The following is a 22,485-nucleotide window of genomic DNA, read 5'->3' on the forward strand; positions in this document are numbered from 1 at the left end:
CCATGGACTCGGAGTCCCAAGATTTCCACGGAAATCTGAAGTTAGCCTAAAGCCCTCAGGTTCCTCAGTTCAGTAAACTCGCTGAGAAGGGAACCTCCCCACACTTCGCCAGCCTAAACTCCCTCCTCCCACTCCTCTATTTACTGAGCCTTTCAAAAATACATTGACTTTTCTGCCAGATATTTTATAGTCACCTTGGTCTAAACCTAATCCTCGCAATTGTCTGGCAGAAAGACGGGAAGGAGGTTGTCACCCTGTATATTTACCATGTGAGGACACGCAGGCTGGGAAAGGAGAGGGAAATCTAGGACCCAGTCTTCTAGCGCCTTCCATGGGATTCCCATTCCACCATCGGGCTCCACACTAGGCTGCGGTCCCGAGCAAATAGCGGGATGCTTCTCTTCAGATTCTGACCTCACCATTTATTAGATGATGGCTTTGGTTAAGTTCCTTAACCGAAGTATAAAATGGGCATATTGTGGCAGACACTTTATAGAAAGAGAAGGATTAAATTGGTTAGCACATGCAAGAAACTAATCATTGATTTTAGAACATAATAAATGCTAATTAAAGTTTCTACTAAAGACTTAATTTCTTTATTCTTCCAAAACGTGTATTGAGTACTCACTCTGTACAAAGCAAGGGAGCTGTGGTCATTGCCCTCATGGATGCTATAGTTCTTTTATTATCATTATTATCATTTACATGAGCTCTTGGGCTTCCCAGGTGGCTAGTGGTAAAGAACCTGCCTGCCAGTGCAGGAGACGAGGGTTTGATCCCTGGGTCAGGAAGATCCCATGGACAGAAGAGCTTGGAGGGCTACAGTTCATAGGATCTGCAGCGGAGCACACACGCACAAACATTAACATGATTTCTTGAGCTAATCCTCTAAAGCAATGTAATAGTGAACTTTTTCCTCTAGAGGGAGCTCGAGGAACTGCTTCACTCCACCTTTAAAGAATTTTTTGTGTAGGTCAAGGACAAAAGAGAATCCTAATAGATATACAACTAGATCATTAATCACAGGATATAACTTTTGTGAGAGTGGGTGTAGCCTTTATGGGTAGTATAAATAGAATTGAATTGGGAAAAAATTATATTTTTTGGAATTCTTTTCTGCATGAAACCAATTTTTAATTGTTCTTGTCTGGTCATGTATATGGTATGACAGACTCTTCCAAGGACTATCCCTATCTTTTAGCCTTTTCATACTGTTCATGGGGCTCTCGCAGCAAGAATACCGAAGTGATTTGCCATTCCAAATCAACCCTGAATATGCATTAGAAGGATTGATGCTGAAGTTGAAACTCCAATACTTTTGACCACCTGATGTGAAAAGCTGACTCATTGGAAAAGACACTGATGCTGGGGAAGATTGAAAAAAAAAAAAGAAGAGGGTGACAGAGGATGAGATGGTTAGATCACATCACTGACTCAATGGACATGAGTTTGAGCAAACTCTGGGAGATAGTAAAGGACAGGGAGGCCTGGCGTGCTGCCATCCATGGGGCTGCAGAGAGTCAGACACTACAATAATCCCTATCTTTGGAAGCCCAGAAAGAATAAAGGTGGGCTTTGAAAAAAACAAAACCAAAAATCCCCAAAGCAGGTATACAGTAGGATGCTTCGGCTTTCCACTAGTCTAGGTAACAAGGTTTATTATCCTGCTGGCTTGACCACGTTAACAAACCACATAGTGGGTTTGGCTCTGATGTCTCACTAGGATTAAGGATGCATTTGCCTCAAGAGCGCTCCATTCACTTAACTCTTGGGACCCTCATAGGACTGAATGCAGTGACGCCAGCATTTGTATACTGTTCACAGACCAGCTAATAATACAAAGGAGAATTTTGTAACTTTTGTATAGACAGAAAACAGACTTGTGCTTGCCAAAGGGGAGGAGGTGGAAGAGGGACAGATTGGGAGTTTGGGATTAGCAGATGCAAACTAGTTTATAGGATGGATAAACAAAGTCCTACTGCATAGCACAGGGAACTATGTTCAATATTCTGTGATAAGTTATAATAGAAAAGGATATGAAAAAGCATATATATAATATATATAACTGAGTCACTTTGCTGTACAGCAGAAATTAACACAGCATTGTAAATCAACCACACTGCAATTTTAAAAAAATCAGACCCATATAATGATCCTGTTTCTCTAAAATAATGAAAACTAGCACCAGAAAGATAAACTCATTTGCTTCAGGTCACAAATCTAATTAGTTTTGAACAAATATCAGCAGAATGGTTTGTAATAATTTAATAGTTACATTATTTCAACAGGAACTCCAATTTTCAATAAACTCTTCATGTAATCAAAATAAGTGACTTGAGACAAATTGGAATAGGAAGCTACTCCAAAAGGAAAATTATTTTAGTAAAGATGATGGAAGGTATTTTTGTTGTGTTGCCTTTGTTTTGTTCTTTTTAAGACAAGGACTCTGAGTTCATGAATCAATCTGAATGAAAGAATTTTCTTTAGAAGCCTGGCTGACAAGGTTGCCAGGAAATCAAGATGTCATGCGTCTGAAGAAGTGAACTCTCTCAGTAGTAGCTGACTCTTAGCGACCCCATGGACTGTAGCCTACCAGGCTCTTCCAGCCATGTAATTTTCCAGGCAAGAATACTGGAGTGGGTTGCCATTTCCTTCTCCTGGGGATCTTCCCAACCCAGGGATTGAACCTGGGTCTCCTGCATTGGAGGCAGATGCTTTACCATCTCAGCTACCAGGGAAGCTGTGTCTGAAGAAAACCACTTCTAACTGTGCTAATGCCACAGAAGAGTGCAACTCAAAGCAATTATTTTTAATGCAAATTATTTAATATTTATGAAAATTGTTACAAAACACGCCTGCTTTTCATTTAGAACCAAGATCAAAACTATTAACTTAATTTTATCCTCCATATGCATGTTCAGACTTAGAACATAAATACACCCCAATACATACCAACACACATACAGTATATACACGCGTGTCCTTGTGGACGTGCCCATATATGACATTTCCACACAGAGCACTAATCTCACTCCCTTCCTGATTTGTGTTAGCCTTCTCCCTTCCCTCCTTTCACCTCTTCTCCTTTCAAAGATGGATTCACAATCATTAAGGCATGGTGGTGACACAGAAGCTTGATGGAGGCAGAAAAGATGATTGTAGTGGAGAAAAGGGAAATTTGCAGAATGTTGGATGAAGCAGATGGGAGATGAAAAGGGTTGTTCTCTAATAGCACTGGATTCCTTTATTACCCACCTCGACATGATTTTAAGTGACTTCGATCTTATCAAAATTTCCTTGTTATGAAACACTATCAGAAAGCACATTAGTGAAGTTACTCAAGGTTGCCTCCATATTGTAATTCTAAAACAAATGGAAGTGAAAACTGGACTTTTGTTCTTTTCTTTGATACTAGTCGATCTATAACTGGTGTGACATCACTGGTACCATGTCTAGATTAATAATTCACAGAATCAGAGGATTTCTGCTTCGGGAAGGAACGTAGCCCAATGCTCTTGCTATAGCAACTAGAGGTAAAAAAGTGGATGAATTACCAAGAGCATACTTCAAATAGGGCTTCCCCAAGGTCTCAGTGGGTAAAGAATCTACCTGCCAGTGCAGGAGACACAGCAGACACAGGTTCAATCCCTGGGCCAGGAAGATCCCCTGGAGGAGGAAAAATGGGCAACCCACTCTAGTTTTCTTGCCTGGAGAATTCCATGGACAGAGGAGCCTGGTGGGCTACAGTACAAAGGGTCGCAAAGAGTTGGACACAGCTGAGCAACTAAGCACGCATACTTGAAATAAAGCAGAATGATGAGGTGTGATGGGAACTGGGTCAACAGGAGTTGCAAATCAGGGCAAGTCTTTCCAGGGGGAGGGGTGGGGTCTGGGCTGATTCTGGATGAGGACTGAGGAAAATGAAGTCAGCAAGGATTCTGGCAGTCTGATGGACTGAACAGAAACATGAGATGTCCAAAAGGGGGCTAGGCTTTCCCCCAAAGGACTCATGCTGGATTCTGGCAGAACAGGCAGGAGGCTGGGAAATGAAATTCCCCATAACTGATGTTTCAGGAAACACAGTCCCTTTAGCAGGATGAGGTCTGCCTCAAACATATGAAGCAATTGGAACTCTCACATATTACTACCACACTGGAAACCCCTTTGACAGAATCTAGCAAACACATATATGTGATGACCCAGAAATTCTGCTCCTGGCTAACTACCCAAAGATATGGACAAGGATGTTATTTGTGATATCCAAAACAGAGGGGAAACCCGAATAGAGTTGACAAGTAGAGGTATATTTATGTAATAGAATACAAAGCAATTTTTTAAAAAAATTACCACTATTTTCATCAACATGAGTGAATCTCAGACAAAATATTGAGGAAAAAACTCCCCCCAAACAAAAAAAGAGTGCATACTGCCTGATTCCATCTTTAATGAAGTTTAAAAATGAGCAAAACTAAAAAAAAAAAAAAAAAAAAGAGCAAAACTAATCTTTAATTATATAGGTCAAAATAGTGGTTAGTTTTATGGAGGTATCAATCGGTCAGGGGCACGAGGAAATGTGCTTATATCAATCTAATGGTACTTCCCTGGCTATACACACATAAAAATTCATCAAGCTGTACATTGATATAAAACCTCAATTTAAAAATTAGAGGAGAAAAAAAAACCTGCATGGAATAATTTAATTTTAGAACCAGAAAGAAGCTTAGTGCTCATCTTAGCCAATTTTTATTTTACATTTAGGAAACCAAGTCTCAGGAAATTAAGAAACTTGTTGATACCGTGCAGGTAATGTATTCACTTGTTCAGCAAGTAATTACTGGAAGCTTACTCTTTGCTGACACCGTATGAAGATACAGGTTATCAAGACAGACATGTCACCTGTTTTCATGAAGCCTACAGTTTAGCTGTAGAAACAGAAATTAAGCAAATAACCTAAAAAGTAAACATGTAAGGGCAGATTGTGATAAACGGTGTGAAGGACCAACACGGGGTGTCTGAGGGATCACACCTGGAGCACAAGCCCGCCTGGTGGACAGATTCCTGCTCCCTTGATTCCAACAACACTGCCTTTTCCCACCAACTTTGAACTTTTAAAAAACTAGGAAGAACTTCTATATCTTCATGAATTTATTCTGGAGAATTTCTCCAGACTTCAAAGGGCAACCTTTCATTATAAACCACAGGCAAAACAATAAATAAATGTAAAGGGGGGTGACCCTCTCAAGAACTGCCAGAAAGGACTCCATTTTGTCAGGAAAGGAACTGCTCAAATGTGGGGACTTGACATTAGCTTCCTGTTACATCTCAGCTCTTTAGATTCAAGAGGTGGATGGCCTGGCAGCAGTACCTCAGCCACTCTTCCCTCCCTCTCCTGTTTATATGGCGTTTATGTGGGTTCAATTGTTATAAATTAGCCAGCTTGGAAAACAGGACCAAGATAAATCAATATCAAGACAGCCAAGATCTCCATAATAAAGTTAAAATACACACCACGTCTGATTTCTTCAGCAACTCGCAGTCTGTGACTTCAGGGATTTGTTTCAAATGACTCCGGCTTCCGCTCAGGCAGATTCTCTTTCCAAAAAAGCTGCTCAGCTTTGCCTGCAACAAACACGAGTCTTTAGTGAGTTCAGTTTTCTTTGATAAGAGACACCCATAGAACCACTGAACTTCCCAGATGGCTCAGCGGGCCAAGAATCTGCCGGCCAATGCAGGAGACACAGGAGAGGCGGGCTCAATCCCTGGGTCCGGAAGAGCCCCTTGAGGAGGAAATAGCAACCCTCTCCAGTATTATTGCCTAGAGAATCCCATGGACAGAGGAGCCTGGCGGAATACCGTCCATGGGGTCGCACAGAGTTGGACACGACTGAGTGACCAAGCGCATGGAACCACTATCTTAAAAGTTTGGGTTTCTGAGAAAAGTTCACTCTGAGATGAAGATTTGAATGAAAGTAGTTCATTTCAGAGCTTACCCAAGAAATCACCAGCGGGGAGATGGCGGAGTGAGAGAGAGAGAGACGGAAGGGAGGGACAGTGCACACCTGAAATCAATCAGGCTGGTCATGATAAGAACCTCTGGATTGGTCCACCTAAGAGCAAGGAGGCTGGGGTGCTTATCACCATCCATTACCAGCCATCAGCGTTTGAAAGCCTCACCTGGGGACCTAGCTCCCTGGCACCTCCAGCTAGCCTTGTGTGGGCTGAGTACACAAGCGGAGGAAAATGGCAAATGCTAAGGGGTTATGAGTGCCCACCAACAACGCTGGCCACACGTGTAACAAGTAGCTGAGCATTAGTGCAAGAGTGAGCAGGAGGTTGGTTCTTAAACACGACTGTCAGGCGTGTCAAGAAAACGCTGGTTAAACGGTTCAGTAGAATTCAGTTGAGAGGATCTAAGAAACTCCAGCACTTTGGCCACCTCATGCGAAGAGTTGACTCATTGGAAAAGACTCTGATGCTGGGAGGGATTGGGGGCAGGAGAAGAAGGGGACAACAGAGGATGAGATGGCTGGATGGCATCACGGACTTGATGGATGCGAGTCTGAGTGAACTCCGGGAGTTGGTGATGGACAGGGAGGCCTGGCATGCTGCGATTCATGGGGTCCCAAAGAGTCGGACATGACTGAGTGCCTGAACTGAACTGAACTGAAGGCACATTCTTAGCTTCCCAGGTGGCTCAGCGGTGAAGAATCCACCTGCCAATGCAGGAGACACAAGAGACATGGGTTTGATCCCTGGATTGGGAAGATTCCCTGGAGAAGGAAATGGCTGGAGAATTCCGTGAACAGAGAGGAGCCTGGCGGGCTATACAGTTCATGGTGTTGCAAAGAGTCGGATATGACAGCATGCACACAAGGCACATGTTTTACTTTAAAAATTGAAAAGCAGTATGTGAGTTCCGATGGCCAACAGGCAAAGGAAAAGATATTCAACATCACTAATTATTAGAGAAATGCAAGTCAAAATGATGCTGAGGTACCACCTCACTCTGATCAGAATGGTCATCCTCAAAATGTCTACAAATAACAAACGCTGCAGAGGGTGTGGAGAAAACGGAACTCTCCTACACTGCTGGTGGGAATGTAAATTGGCTCGGCCACTACGGAGAACAGTATGGGGTTTCCTTAAAAAACTGAAAATAGAACTACCATATGATCCTGCAATCCCACTATTGGGCATCTATCCAGAGGAAACTATAATTAGAAAAGATATATGCATCCCAGTGTTCGTAAGAGCACTATTTACATACAATAGCCAAAACATGGAAACCTCAATGCCCATGAACAGATGACTGGATAAAGGTGTGGTGTGTTTATACAATGGACTATCACTCAGCATAAAAAAGAAGTGCCATTTACAGCAACACAGATGGACCCAGGGATTATCACACTAAGCAAAGGCAGCCAGACAGAAGAACATCATATGACCTATAGTGGAATCTAAAAAAGATACAAACGAACGAACTTATCTACAAATCGGAAACAGAGCCACAGACAGAAAACAAACTTACAGTTACCAAAGGGGAAAGGGGTGAGGCAGCGGCAAATTAGGGGTTTGGGATTAACATATACACACCTCTGTATACAAAATAGATAACCAACAAGGTCCGGCTGTAGAGCACAGAGAAGTATATTCGATATCTTGTAATAACCTATAAGGAAAAAGAATCTGAGAATAAAATACATACGTATATATTCTGTAGCCCACCAGGCTCCTCTGTCCATGGAATTCTCTAGGCAAGAGTACTGGAGTGGGTAGCCATTCCCCTCTCAGGGGGTCTTCCTGACCCAGGGATCAAACCCAGGTCTCCTGCATTGCAGGCAGATTCTTTACCATCTAAGCCACCAGGGAAGTATATATATTTTTGTATGTATATATATTATTGATACATATATATATATACTTCCCTAGTGAGAAGCATAGATATATTATAGCTACATCTTATATATATATATTAGTAGATATATTATATATTATTATATTTTATATTATATAAAATATATTATACTCTATAAAATATATATTTACAATATATTTTAATAATATAATTATACTATATAATTTTATATATTACATGATAATATATTTAATCATATTATATTTTATAATATATAATTATAACATTGGGTTATATTAATCATACATAATATATTAATTATATATATATAACTGGGTCACTTTGCTGTGTACCTGAAGCTAACCAACATTGTAAATCAACTATTATTATACTTTAATAAGAAAAGAGAACAAGAAAATTTTAAAAATGAAAGCAGAATGTGACTAAAGCTATCTCTTCTTCTGTTATTACTTTGAACTGTGGACCATCTGTGATCCAGGTGTAATAATCAGCAGAATTGTTTTTCCCAACTGGACAGTGACTCCGGATCTTCAGAGCTGCAAGAATTGCAAGAGTCTAGTGATCACTTTCAGTGGAAGCATGAGTAAACAATGGTCATGCCTGGTATCGAGGGAATTTATATATGTAACTTCATTCATTTTTAATTTCATGAAAGAAAAAGAAACTAAATGGAAGCTAAAGGAATCTTTACACTTTAAATAAACCTTTATCATAAGAAATTATTTTCTAATGCATTCCTTGAGGGTTAAGGAAAATTTTGAAATCAGTTAAGGGATTGAAATCTTTGGTTTTTTTAAAAACTGAATCTTTCAAGTTAAGATGAGATAAATTGTCTTTTTCTAATAAATGAAGTCATTAGCACAATGTCATGTCCTCAGCCCCATCTCCTGATTTTTATGCTATGTTTTTATTTTGTCAAGATAGAACAACTTGCAGTCTTTTCATTAGCCCAGTTTTTGCAATGACATCATGTTCACTTGATATTCAAGTGAAAGCACTGCTCCTCACTGGGCTTCCCCGGTGACTCAGCGGTAAAGAATCTGCCTGCAATGCAGAAGTCGCAGGCTCAATCCCTGGGTTGGGAAGATCCCCTGGAGGGATGCATGGCAACCCACTCCAGTATTCTTGCCTAGAGAATCCCATAGACAAAGGAGCCCGGCAGACTACTGCCCATACGGTCGCAGAGTCAAACCTGACTGAAGTGACTTAGCACGCACGAATTGCTCCTCACCGATCATTACACTACGGTTTCCCAACAACCTCAGTTCAGTTCAGCTCAGTTCAGTTGCTCAGTCGTGACCCCATGGACTGCAGCACACCAGGCCTTCTTGTCCATCACCAACTCCCAGAGCTTGCTCAAACTCATGTCCATTGAGTCGGTGATGCCATCCAACCATCTCATTCTCTGTCATCCCCTTCTCCTGCCTTCAATCTTTCCCAGCATCAGGGTCTTTTCCAATTAGTCAGTTCTTCGCATCAGGTGACCAAAGAAATGGGCCTTCAGCTTCAGTATCAGTCCTCCCAATGAATATTCAGGACTGATTTCCTTTAGGATTGATCTTCTTGCAGTCCAAGGGGGACTCTCAAGAGTCTTCTCCAGCACCACAGTTCAAAAGCATCAATTCTTCAGCACTCAGCTTTCTTTACGCTCAACAACCTAGATTCTTTATCTTTTTAGTTGGCTGAAGTCTCCGGCCAAGTAGGTTTTCAAAGAAGGGCTCTTGACCATTTTTTGATGATAGCCTTTGTCCTTGAGTGACATCTTGGCTGGGAATAGCATCCTTCCTTCACACCTTCCATCCTTCAGAGCTTCTCCAGGGCCTTTCTCTCTTATCTTAGGATGTCACACACTGCTCTGAAGGAGTCTGACACCAGCTCCAAGTGCTACCTCCGTAAAGGACTAGCTCTCAGCCTAGGACTTTCAAGAATTTTTCTTTGGTTCTTGAAAATATCGCTGTTGAGTATATGTATCCATTTCCCTAGAAAATGATGAGATTTCTAAACGTGTTTTGTTTCCTTTCTGTCTCCCTGTTTTCGTTTCTGTAAGACCAGGTTGTCATGTCTCTGAAAGGAGCCCTGTTTCCTGTTTCGCCTATTTCTACCCTACACTGGAGCCAGAAGACAATCACAACACTTCCTCATCCACCTTTCTCCACATGCGGGTCAGGATTCTGTGGCTTCTGAGGAGCAGAAGGGAAAGCAGTCACTTCCCAAGCTTTGTGGTCATTTTCTGTTTTGTTCCCTCTGGGGTCTCCTGTTTCTTTTCGTTGCTGCCACTTTTTCTGGGTGACGGCATTCTTTTACTCCTGATGATGGTTTTTGCTGGCCTTTTACTATGTCTTACATTTCTTATTCTGTAAGGCAGTTTGATTAGTCCATCTTAACCTAAGTGTCCCTGGAATTTATATACTTAAGTTCCCCAGCTAATGCACATGCCCACAAAGAACAGTGATGGACGGAGGTGTGTGGTCAGTTGTGTCCAACTCTTCTGCGACCCTATGGATTATAGCCCACCAGGTTCCTTTGTTAATGGGATTCTCCAGAATACTGAAGTGGGGATTAGGCACGGGGCTTCCCAGGTGGCTTAGTGGTAAAGAATCCTCCTGCCAAAGCAGGAGACATAGGAGACAGGGTTTAATCCCTGGGTTAGGAATATCCCGTAGAGAAGGAAATAGCAACCCACCCCACTCTAGTATTCTTACGGGGGGGTGGGGGGGGGAGGGAAACGGAGCAGGTTGCCACTTCCTCTTCCAGGGAATCATCCCAACACAGAGATCAAACTCTATCTCCTGGGATTCCAGCATTGCAGGCGGATTCTTTACCGCTGAGCCACCTGGGAAGCCCGATGTATGTGTTCTTATGCCCGATAGTACTACTCACTTTTCATACTTACCCTCTCTGAGATTCAGTGTGACTTTCTCTGCAAACGGAGAATAAAATCTTCCTGGCTACAACTTGATTGCGAAGTTGTGATGACACACGTGAGTTAACATGTAGTCACATATTTCAGAGAACTTTCTCACACTCAAGACAGCCAACAATATGATTATATTTTCTACTTTCTCTTTACATAAACTGAAGAATTACTCAAACTGGGGTATTTAGTTTTTACACCAGTTTGGGTCCTAGAGTTGCTAAACTAGTTACCAGATTTTTCAGGGATTTCATTCTCTACTACTTTTTAGTTAGAATAGTTGTTACTGTGGATAAATGTAAAATTCCTTCCTTTTTTGTAATTTTTAATAGTAATTTTTTATAGACCTTAAACCCTGAAAATAGTCAAAGTGGCGCAGTTTCAAAGATTATTTTTAAATGGCCGATTCATTTACTTGTAACCAGAAACCATGCCATAAATGGAGACTAAAGCAGCTAAAGGAGAAAAAAGAGAAACAAAGATGAGGCAGTAAGTTCTCTTTACAATACTGTTCTTGGTGGGTGGGTGACTGCAGAAAAACAAAGCAGCAGAAAGAATTTCTCTCCAGTTCCACCCCAGGGACAGGCAAAGCCCAAGACAAAGAGCTGAAAACAGAGTTGGGAGGTCCGTGTGCGTTTTACTATCAATTAAGCCAGGAAGGTAAAGGGCATGAAATACACGCTCCCACTAACTCCAGTATTCTTGCCTGGAAAATCCCATGGACAGAGGAGCCTGGCGGGCTGCAGTCCATGGGGTCACAGAGAGACAGACATGCCTGAGCATACATGCACAACTAATTCCTAGGACCAAAAGCTTTGTGCTGGCTTGCGAACATAATCGGGGGAAGGCCACCTCCAGATGAAGTTCTGTTGGCTCCTTTAAAACCTCATAACTTCATCAGATGCGTTTATTTTTATGGCTGAGTTTTCTTGTGTGTTCAGTCACTCAGTTGTGTCCAACTCTTTGCGACCCATGGACTGTAGTCCACCAGGCTCCTCTGTCCATGGGACTCTCCAGGCAACAATACTGGAGTGGTTGCCATTTCCTTAGGATTCTACTAATATCGCACCTACCTGTCGAGTGCAGCGACAGATAAACTTTCTTTTCACCTTCCAAGAACATATCAGTATCTCTGTTCCTTGCTGTAGACTTTGCATCTCAGAAAGACCATGAAAGACACCTGGCTTCCAAACCTACTTACCTTCACTTCCTGAGATCAAAAGGCCACTTCTTATCACACACAAGCTTTTCTGCTCATGCCTCAGGAACCCATATCCCACAGCTGTGTTCAGACAGGGTCAGTGACGGCCCATTAAGAAATGCTTTCAGGATCCCAGAATCTAGAGGTTTGGAAAACAGCCTTGGGATGCCTCGTGGACCCATATGGAAGGAGCCAAACAGTAGGGTGAAGAAAACTTGGCTTAAAATGACAACATGTTTCAAAGCTGGGTATATTTTATTTATAAATAACATTTAGATACAGAGGTTAATCAGAGATTCTCCAAGATCCCCCAGAGTATTAGCACAGACACACCAGAGAGGAAAGAGAGCATGTTTATGGGTTTCTGCCATCTGGCAGCTAAACCCAAGGCTGGTTCTATCCAGACATCTCAGTAGACAGAGGGCCGGATCACTTGCAAACTACAAGCAATGGATTTATTTTTTCAATCGTGGATTCTCCTGACTGAGTTCCCTTAATACCTTCATTCCTATTATCTAGGTTGTACAATTATATTCCATCCATTATATAACTTCGACTTAAACTCGTTCTTCAACTGTCATGAGTATTACAGAAAATTATGAATAAACCACAGTTGAAGGTTCACCCCTCTGCTCCCTCCCTAATCATTCTCCCTGTAAATTTATTCCATCACATTCCACATGGTGTCTAACAGAACTGATGAGACACTGTTCTCATTCATTTCTCAACAGTCTCCATTCTGGAAAGTGTAAATTAGCGGGATTTTAGAAGTCTGTCAATATCAGTCACACTTCATTCGCTGGTACTTTGCTTTTTAAAAAACCATCAGATGTAGACACTGACACTCGGAAGCCCAAAAGTTTCTAACAAAGGTCAGACTCTTCCTCTGTTCTCGGAAGCACCAGCTCAGTACCTGTTGGGGGGCCCAGGAAATAGGACTTCGAGGACACAGAGGGCTGCACGGCCCCCACGTGGGAGGGGAGCAGAACTCATTCTGTGGCAACACAGCTGGCTTTATTCATTTGCACACATACATTCCCACGACTGCATTCACAACACGGTCGCTTCGTTGATCTCACTGTATTTTCACATTTCAGAGAGTTGAGAAAATGATTTTTCCCATTTTACATGTCATTCGTTCCAGATAGGTATGATATTCATAGTCTCAAAAAACAAAAATCTAATTTGTGGATGGGAGAAGAAAAGTTCCTATTTGCAAATTACTAGTGTATATGCATAGTCTGATGGCCACACGGCATTTATGAGGCCTCAGAGCTCCTTGCGAGGACCCCACATCCCATAATCAGATCCCAGGGCATCTCAGGATGGAATCTACGATTCCAGCTGTTCTTCACTTGTGCACTTAGGTTCACCTGTCTTACTTTCACTGTGAAATAGAAAAAGAAATCTGTAATATTTTGCAAGGCTTTCTGCACAGGGAGAAAATATCAACTACCAAACAATTGAGAGGATTGAAACTGAGTTCTTTAAAAAAAAAAAAAAAAAAGAAACTGAGTTCTTGAAAATCTAAAGTCTTCCTTTTTTTTTTTTTTTTACAAAATAATATAAATACATGCCTCTGTGAGATCCTGAGGGACTTAGAATTTACCTTTTCTTAATATGATCTTGGGCCTGAACCCACTTTATTAAAGCCTTCAGTTCCATATTTGAGGAGGACTGCAATGCCCTTCCCTCACCTTTCCAGCAAGCCTTGTTTAAATGTTGTAAAGATCACAGTAGGGCAGTCGGTGCTTCAGCAGAAAGAACTGGTAAGTTAAGTTACAGGAAGAATGCATACAAGGCCAAATTAACAAACAAGACAGAACCATTTTTTTAAAAGAACTTTAGAAATGAATTGTGCTGCAAAACTACATCTGTAACGGCAGTGTCTTGCCTGCCTGACTATTTCAGAGGCACTGCATTAATATAAACAGAGTTGTCTAATGCACTTTCCAGGACAGAGCCCCTCGGCCAAGGGCTAGCTCGAATCCACCCTGCTGCTAGGTGTGAATGATTCTTCGGCTTGCTTTACTGGCAGCGCTTTTGGTGGCACATCCTACACTTTAAAAAGGGCTGGAAACCAAGCATGTGATCAGAGCCCCATCCGTGGGTTACTTCTCGTGCTTCTTGGCTGATTCCCCTGCGCCCGGCCGGAGGCTGCCCCGGGCGGTGTCGCCGGCCCTGGTGTCCCTCCTCCGGCTCTGGCTCTCCCGGGAGACCTGCTGCACGGCCCGCAGGATGGCATTCTGCACGATCTGTCTGCTGGTGGTCTGCAGCTTCGCCTCTTCGGGCTCACTTCCAGGCTTCTCACCTGGCCAAGAACAGAAAGGGAGGGGAAAGCACAAGATTAATTGGGGGTGTCGGCGTGGATGGGGGGTTAGACAGGCCGGGGCTAGTAGGAAAAAAGAGGCTAATAAATAAGATCTCTAGAGGGGCCCACCCCATTAGTTGCAAGGAGCGCACAGCTACCCTGGTGGCTCCAACAGTAAAGAATCTGCCTGCAGCGCAAGAGACCCAAGTTTAAAACCTGGGCCGGGAAGATTCCCTGGAGAAGGAAATGGCAACCCACTCCAGTACTCTTGCCTGGAGAATTCCATGGACAGAGGAGCCCAGTGGGCTACAATCCATGGGGTCGCAAAGAGTTGGGCACGACTGAATACCTAATGCATACCACTCTTGTCTCTCTGTCTCCCTTTTCAGCAGAATCTCCACGGGTCTGCCCCAGTGACGTGCCCAATTTCTACTCCCATCCTCCCAGCATCCTCTGTTGGTTCTGCTCCTTCAAGAGCAGAGCCTGCCTCCTTCCATCTCATTGCTCTGTCGCTTCTGACTGCATCGCCCTCAGCCGCATGTTGTTGTTCAGCCGCTCAGTCATGTCCCACTCTCTGCTATTCAGCTGCTCAGTCATGTCCCACTCTCTGCGACCCCATGGACTGCAGCACGCCAGGCTCCCCTCTCCTTCACTATCTCCCGGAGTTTGCTCAAACTCATGTCCATTGAGTCAGTGATGCCATCCAACCATCTCATCTCAGTTACCCCCTTCTTCTCCTCCCCTTAATCTTTCCCAGCATCAGGGTTCTTTCCAATGAGTCAGCTCTTCACATCAAGCGGCCAAAGTATTGCATGAGTGGAGCTTATTAATGCAGATCCCCTCTGGGGCTGGAAGGAAGCCAAAGAGAAAAGGCAGGGCAGGGCATTTTCTTTGGAGGAACTGTGGCAGCCCTGTGAACATCACTCTGCTCACATTTTACTGGGGGAAATGGAGCCATGTGGCCACTCTTACCACACAGAAGACCACAAAAACAGTCACCAACCAGACAGCCATGTGCCCAGCTTTCAACTCAGGGAGGCTCTATCACTAGAACAAAGAAGTGAAGACTTCCATGCAACAGCAAGGCTAAAGTGAAAGCAAGAAGATGTACACTGGCGGCAGGTCCCAACTGACCCTCAGGGAGATCAGCCTATGCCTACCAAACAGCGTAAGTCCGTGGGCAAACAACGAAGTACCGAAGGTCCAGGGATGCTCCCAGAAAGATGATCTCAGCCAAGCCAGATCTGTGTGCATTCGCAAATGATCCCTTGCGTGAAGTCACTTTTCACTCTTTGGGTGGAGGATGGACGGCTCTAAGGGTAAGAACAGGATGAGTTCTTAACAAGAGACAGAGAGAGAAAAGAAAATCTACTCTGAATTTATGTGACCTAACATCCAAGCTAAATCGTCTTCCCCTCGCTCATCCATTCTGAAGAAAAATTGATTAAGAAGTCAGAGGCAGTCTGTGAGATTCTGTGTCTGGGGGAATCCCTTTGGGGATTTGCAAGGCAGGTTTAACCTTAACTGCCCTCATCACCACTTTGCTCTGGGTCAGGAATTTCTACCTATGGCAGAGCATGTGGGACAAAAAGACGTGCAACGAGCTCAAACAGAGAAAGAGAAGGATGAAGATGAGGGTAAAAGTCACTCAGGGCATTAAGAGAGGAAAAGCAAAACAAGAAGTTATACACAGAACCACAAAAGATTCCAAATAGCCAAAGAAATTCTAAGAAAGAAGAATAAAGCGCGAGGTGTCACATTTCCTGATTTCAAGCTATGTTATAAACACTACAGTAATCAAAACCATACGGTGCAGGCATAAAAACAAACAGGAAGACCAATGGAACATTAGAGAGAGCCCAGAAATAAATCCATGCATGTACAGTCAACTAATACTCAACAGTGGAGCAAAGGATACTCAGTCTCTTCAATAAATGGTGTTGGAAACATGGATGGACCCAGGGAGTGTCATACTGAGTGAAGTAAGTCAGACAGAGGAGAAATATCATATGACATCCCTTATATGTGGAATCTAAAAAGAAATTATACAAATGAACTTACTTATAAAACAGAAAGAAATTCACAGACTTAGAAAATGAATTTATGGTTGCCGGAGGGACAGTTAAGGACTTTGGGAAGGTCATGTACACACTGCTATATTCAAAATGGATAACCAACAAGGACCTACTGTACAGCGCATGGAACTCTGCTCAATGTTAGGTGGCAGGCTGGATGGGAGGGGAGTTTGGGGAGAATGGGTACATGCATATGTATCACTGAGTCCCTTCACTGTTCACCTGAAATTGTCACAACACTGTTAACCAGCTATACCCCAACACAAAATAAAAAGTTGAGAAAATATAAATTTTTTTAAAATGGTGCTGGAAAAATCAGATATTCACAGGCCCTATCTCATACTACTCACAAAAATGAACTCAAAATGGATTTAAGACTTAGATATAAGACCTGAAACCATACAATTCTAAAAGAAAACACAGGGGGAAAAAGCTCCTTGACAAGGGTCTTGGCGACAAGTTTCTGGCTAGACACCTACAGCACAAACACAGCAGAAGGCAGAGCCGCAGCGGAAGCCCTTAGTTTTGCCATTTACTTACATGCGTGAAACTTACTTGAAATTAATGAATCACCTACACGTTGCAGGTGGCCTACGCCTTGTGTTAAACGATGTAAACGTCCGCTAGCCTACTTAGCATTTACCAAATCGTTTTGGTATTTCACAAAAGATGATGAATCGATTTAATTAGCTCTAAACTCGAAACGCCCAATATAAACACGCTGAAATCAAGAAATTGAGATGTAACTAAATCTGTCTTCAGCATCTTTCCACCCTGAACGGTAACCCACTCCCCCATCCCCCCACACGCAGTCAGGCATCCATCCTTGTGGTCAGTTTCTGGAGAGACCTCCCCACCCCCACCCCGTGGGGCTGGCTTCCAGAAGGCTGCCGTGAGCCCTCGTGTTCGCCTCCTCCCCTCAGATCCTGCTGTTCCACTGGCACCTCCCCCAACCGTAAGTCATCAGAGGACCTCAAGTGCAAGGTGGTTAATAACAGGTCTTAATTCCCTATTTATATCCATCAAAACCATGCTTCTGAGGACCGTAGGAATATCCTTCTGATAAAAATGTACAATATTTTCCCCCCTAACAACCTAAGTGTCATTTGCCTCTATGACATTAACCCTATTATGTTCCAGTTTGGTGGATTTTGGAAAAGGTCAGTGTTCCCATTTTTGAGGCCAGATACGATTAGTGATTTTCCCTGGATTGCACAGAGCTGGTGGTAAAGGCTGTATAAGAAGCACCATCTCTAGCTGTCACCTTTCCCCACTGGGTCACTAAATATACAAACTGCAGACATCCCTATCAGAGCAGCTCGGCTTTTGTTTTTTGTCAAAGACACACACACACACACACACGGGGAAAAAAAGCTTTTCACTCAAGGAAACTGAAGCAGGAAAAATGCTTGTGAAAATGCCACCTTGGAAATGTGTTAGGTATTTAATGTTCTGAACACTTGGATAGCAAATAACTCCATCAAGACTGGGTTGTGAGTTCAGAGAGACCCAAAAGGCTGTTCTGATCTCCACATGGATTTCTGCAAAATTCAGCTACAAGTTTCCCTCCTTTCACCCCAAAGATGCAGGAAACCAAGTCCTCCAGCCCCCACTTTCTTGCAGTGGGCAGCAGCTCTAGAATTTCTGTGCAGGAGAGATTCAGAAAGGGCAATGCAGAGGGACAGGGAAACCAAGAGTCTGACTTCAAACTAGGGTATATGGCACTTTTCACAAGAATGAAAAGATGTCCATCCTCCACCTGTCCGTCCCTCCAACAGCATGGGGTGGGAGGGACAGACCGCCCTGTGACAGCCACCGCCCCTCTTCTCATCAGCTCATTTCTCACGAGTGGCCATGTCACCCACTGCCCCTCCTCCCCTCCTGGAGCCCCCAAACGACCCCGGTTGGCCCAGACTGTGGGCTCCTGCAGTCCCCCACCCCAGGGATGTGTCAGGAAAGGAGAGCAGGTAGGGTCACGGATGGCCACTCCAGGAACATGGGAGCCAGGCATGAAGGGGACAGGAAAGGTAAGGACCATGTGAACCCGTGTGTTTAAAAGGTGACTTCCTAGGCCCGAACAGGAAGCAGAACAAACTTGGGGATGCTGGGGAAACTCGAACTCTCCTCTCTCTGGGAGCCAGGTCCCTACCCCAGGGCTCCACCCCAAGAGGCTCAGCGCCCCCCACCGCCCCTCTAGCGGGGCCGGCCGGGTTCGGCGGCCTCTGCTGACCCCTGGTGGCCACTCCTGGGGTTGCTGCAGACCGGGATGGAATGTCCGTAGACATAGAGCTGTCTGCCCTGCTCCCTAGATGGGGTGTGGGTGTGTACACGAATGTTTATATGTATGAACGTGTGTGTGAATGTATAGATGTGTCAGTGTGTAACTGTGTGTGTGAGTGTTGTCAGGGGAAACCTTTGAGACAAGACTGTGGTTTCGTTTTATCACACACACTTAGAATCACCAGCGTATCCACAGTGCTTTCTGATCACAGAAAGCCTCTGTGCTGTGCTTAGGCATTCACTCGTGTCCAACCCCATGGACTGTAGCCCGCCAGGCCCCTCTGTCCATGGGGATTCTCCAGGCAAGAATATTGGAGTGGGTTGCCATGCCCTCCTCCAGGGAATCTTCCCAACTCAGGGATCGAACCCAGGTCTCCCTCATTACAGGCGGATTCTTTACGTCTTAGCCACCAGGGAAGCATGAGGTCATTTATAGTTTGTCCTTCCAAGAGCTCTGGAGCAGCTAGAAACACAGCCCAGAGGTTTCCTGTCCTCATTCAGATGAGAATTACTTGACCGAATTACCAGCTCTTGTAAATATTTAACGAACGGTTCTGAGTTCCTGGTCAAAACTAGGCTCACACTCTCCCTTTTTACTCAAGATGGAAAGGGGAGAAGGAGGCAAAGGAGGAAGGAAGGAGAAAGGAAGGGAGGCAGGAAAGAGCTGATCCTTGCTCTCTGAGTGCCTTCAGAGGAATCCTTAAAAGACAGAGACAAAAGTCCTCTTGTACTGTCCTCCTTAAAGATGAACAGCATAATCCTCACAATCACCATTTTCTGCTAAAGAAGGAATCAGATTCCCAGCTGTGACAAGTCATCAGTGCAAGATTAGATTTTAATATTTTACCTAGATAATCTCTCAGTAGTAATTCTTTGTCCCGGGTGGGGACAGGCGTATACAGCAGGAGCCTGAGAAGTTCAAGCAGAGGCGCACTGTGCTCTAACAAAAAGTAAGATCTTCTTACTCTCCTTGAAGGAACAGTTCCCACCCTTTTGAAGATGATTTCACTGTCAGATTAAAATATTTCACAGATCTCCTCATGCACAACCCAATGACAAAAAGAGGCTATGAACTGAGAAATGTATTTTGATGGATATGAATGCTATTCATCTCAACAGAAAAGGGGTTCTGTGAGACTGTGTCTTCCAATCACAGGAAGTGGGAGCTACAGGCATGGGATCCCCATCCCCTGAAACAGCGCCATGGCCCCCGGGTCCTTCTGGCTCCCATATAAGCCGAGAGATGCCAGAAGCAGTGAAAAGCAGACAGATGTTATATCTACGAATTCCTAATGGAGGAACGTGCACAGGAGCTGGGGCACAGTGTGGAACTAACCTTCCTCCAGCCATCGTCCAGTTCTGCCCACTCCAAAGGGGCACCTGACCCCACTAGTGTTCTGACCTCAGCCCGGAGAAGAAAAGCTACTTCCTTACGGGGTAGCTCTTAGGAAGTCTCCCATCAAGAGGGAAGGAGTGAACGAATAGCCGTCAGGAATGAACCGGCCACCCGTCTGCCGACAGTGGCCTGACGTGTGCCGCTGGTCTGTCCCTCCTCACTAGACCATCAGCCCCCAGGACACGACCCCATCTGTCCTAACCCCAGAGCCCAGCCCTGGTCCACAGCACACAGTCAGGATCTGCTCAGTGAGGGGCTGCTACCGCAGGCTCCCAGGTTCCGTTCTCCAACCTGTTCTGTCTCCTCCCTTCCCTCTGCTCCATTCATTCCCTGCTCTTGGCTGCCTTTGCTGCCTTTCGCTGCTTCACTGTGTCCAGCTCAGGAGGAAAGCGCCTGGGAGATGATCTTCTGGCACCAGCTTCCGTGCAGAAAGCACCCTGGCATGAGAATATCAGAAAGGCTGCTCCGATTTCCTGGCCACATCTAACCTGGTCAAGTGCCACTTTGGAAATTTTACAGCAAGTTCTTCTCTCTCGTTTCCTACTGGCCAGTTTTTCTTCTTTCTCTCCTCCTTTCCCATCCTTACAGGGTCCCTTTGTGTCAGTTCTCAGCACCCTCTGCTTGGTTTCAAATACTTTTCAGAGTAAGGCAGTGTGGAAAGGCCCATCGGATGTTGCCGGGTGATTTTACTCCTATTGGCCAAGCGTCTGCCATGAAGACTCTCCAGGCATTTATCAACCCCCTGAACCCTGCACACACCAGGCTCTATTGAATCAGCTTACATGCAGGTGCTGGGAGGCCATCAGCCTGTGCAGAGGCCCTGGCCTAGAAGCATGGGGTTCAAAGTCCACCTTTGGGCCTTTCTGAGCTCTTAGGAACAAGCCTCCCCTTTATCACACAATATACACAGAAACCTCTGATTTGTTTTTGAAGCAGAGGAGCGAGAAGGCAAGTCACCATTGCTTCCTCTACAAATCGGACAAAGAAATAAGAGAGTTGCCTTCCTCAAATACGATGTCGAGTCTCCCTTAGGGCAACAATCTAGCAGATGTGGCTTTTCTTTTATTCTGCGTTTTACAGAACCATGAGAATCTTGGCTCTTGTCACTGTGTTGGGATTAATTAGAAAACAAGAACAGGTGGCTGGAAACAGAAAAGGAAGTGAAAAGCAAGATCAGACGCTTTATGTTTTTTTTTTTCTTTCCAGTGATATTTCAGAAGGAAGAGAGACTGAAGGAAAATAAACCCCGACGTGAGGAGCGGCTGTCAGACCCACGGAACCTGTGTCTCACACTGGGTCTCAGGGAGCCTTGGCGGTCAGCCTCAAAACCCCAGTCATGGCACAGCAAACGCACTGCACACTTGGTGCAAGAATCAGACTCAGAGAAAAGAAGAAAGGGAGGGAGAGATGAAGGGAAAGGGCAACAGTACTACCGAGGATGCAAATGAGCTACCCCAAAATAAAACGAAATTACTAAATTCCGATTGAAACTGCCTGGAAAAGTTTCCACCAAGTATATCTCAGTCAAGCTACAGGACTCTCAGGGTATCTCATTCCTCAATTAAATCTGATTTTTATATTAAATCTGATATATTATGCTTCAATAACAAAATGTTTTGATTATTCAGAAATCATTTCAAAAGGCACTATGAAAGGTACAGGATGAAGACTTTATATTATGTTTTAAAAATACAATCTATGGAAAAACTCCTTCTCATATACATGCTTGAAACTCTTTGTATGTTAAAGTCATGTTGTCTTCTTAGCAGCCTTCAAGCTCTTTTTTCAATATTTGATTGGTGTTAACAGACATGGATTAAAAGGGATTCTAAGAAGTAAGAAAACTAGAAGATACACTCCTAAATCTCTGAATCATTAACAGGTAGAATATTTGCAAATGAGTTTTTAAAACGCTGGCAGATAATGTTAACAATATGTGTGTTCAGAAGGCTGAACAATATGACTCAGAATCTCCGGGATCCATCTGGTAGACTTATGGGAGTCACAAAATGTACTGGGCAGTTTATTTAAAAAATCCAATAGTATAACAATCAGGCTTTTTTAGAAAACTGGGAAAGGGGTAGAGGTTGTCATTCTATCAAATGAACAGAAAAGATGATACGCATCTGAATATATAGCATAGGCAAATATTACACATGGAATATATTCTCGATTTGTGAATATATTTGGACTATATTCTCTAACTGTGTGTAGAAAAGTTATAGCAAGACGAGAAAAAGGATGGCTAGGGGAAAAAAACAACAACTTATATTTTAATTTAAAATTCACATGAAAAATAAATAAATAAATACACATGGAAATGATTTTATGTAAAATCATGTTAACCCAGGGGGGAGGAATAAATTAATCCCAGCAAGATGACAAAAAGATAAAAAATATGCCCCATTAGTGCCTACTCTTATTACAAAGTT

General features: G+C 43.7%; 1 non-coding gene across 1 annotated transcript; it reads right to left on the reverse strand.

The window, feature by feature from the left end:
- Window positions 1–2,666: 2,666 nt before the first annotated feature.
- On the reverse strand, window positions 2,667–2,738 carry TRNAW-CCA (transfer RNA tryptophan (anticodon CCA)). The gene has a single exon. It is a non-coding gene; the product is annotated as a tRNA-Trp (tRNA).
- Window positions 2,739–22,485: the final 19,747 nt, after the last annotated feature.

This window comes from Budorcas taxicolor, chromosome 22, assembly GCF_023091745.1.
Source record: "Budorcas taxicolor isolate Tak-1 chromosome 22, Takin1.1, whole genome shotgun sequence".
Lineage (NCBI taxonomy): Eukaryota > Metazoa > Chordata > Mammalia > Artiodactyla > Bovidae > Budorcas > Budorcas taxicolor.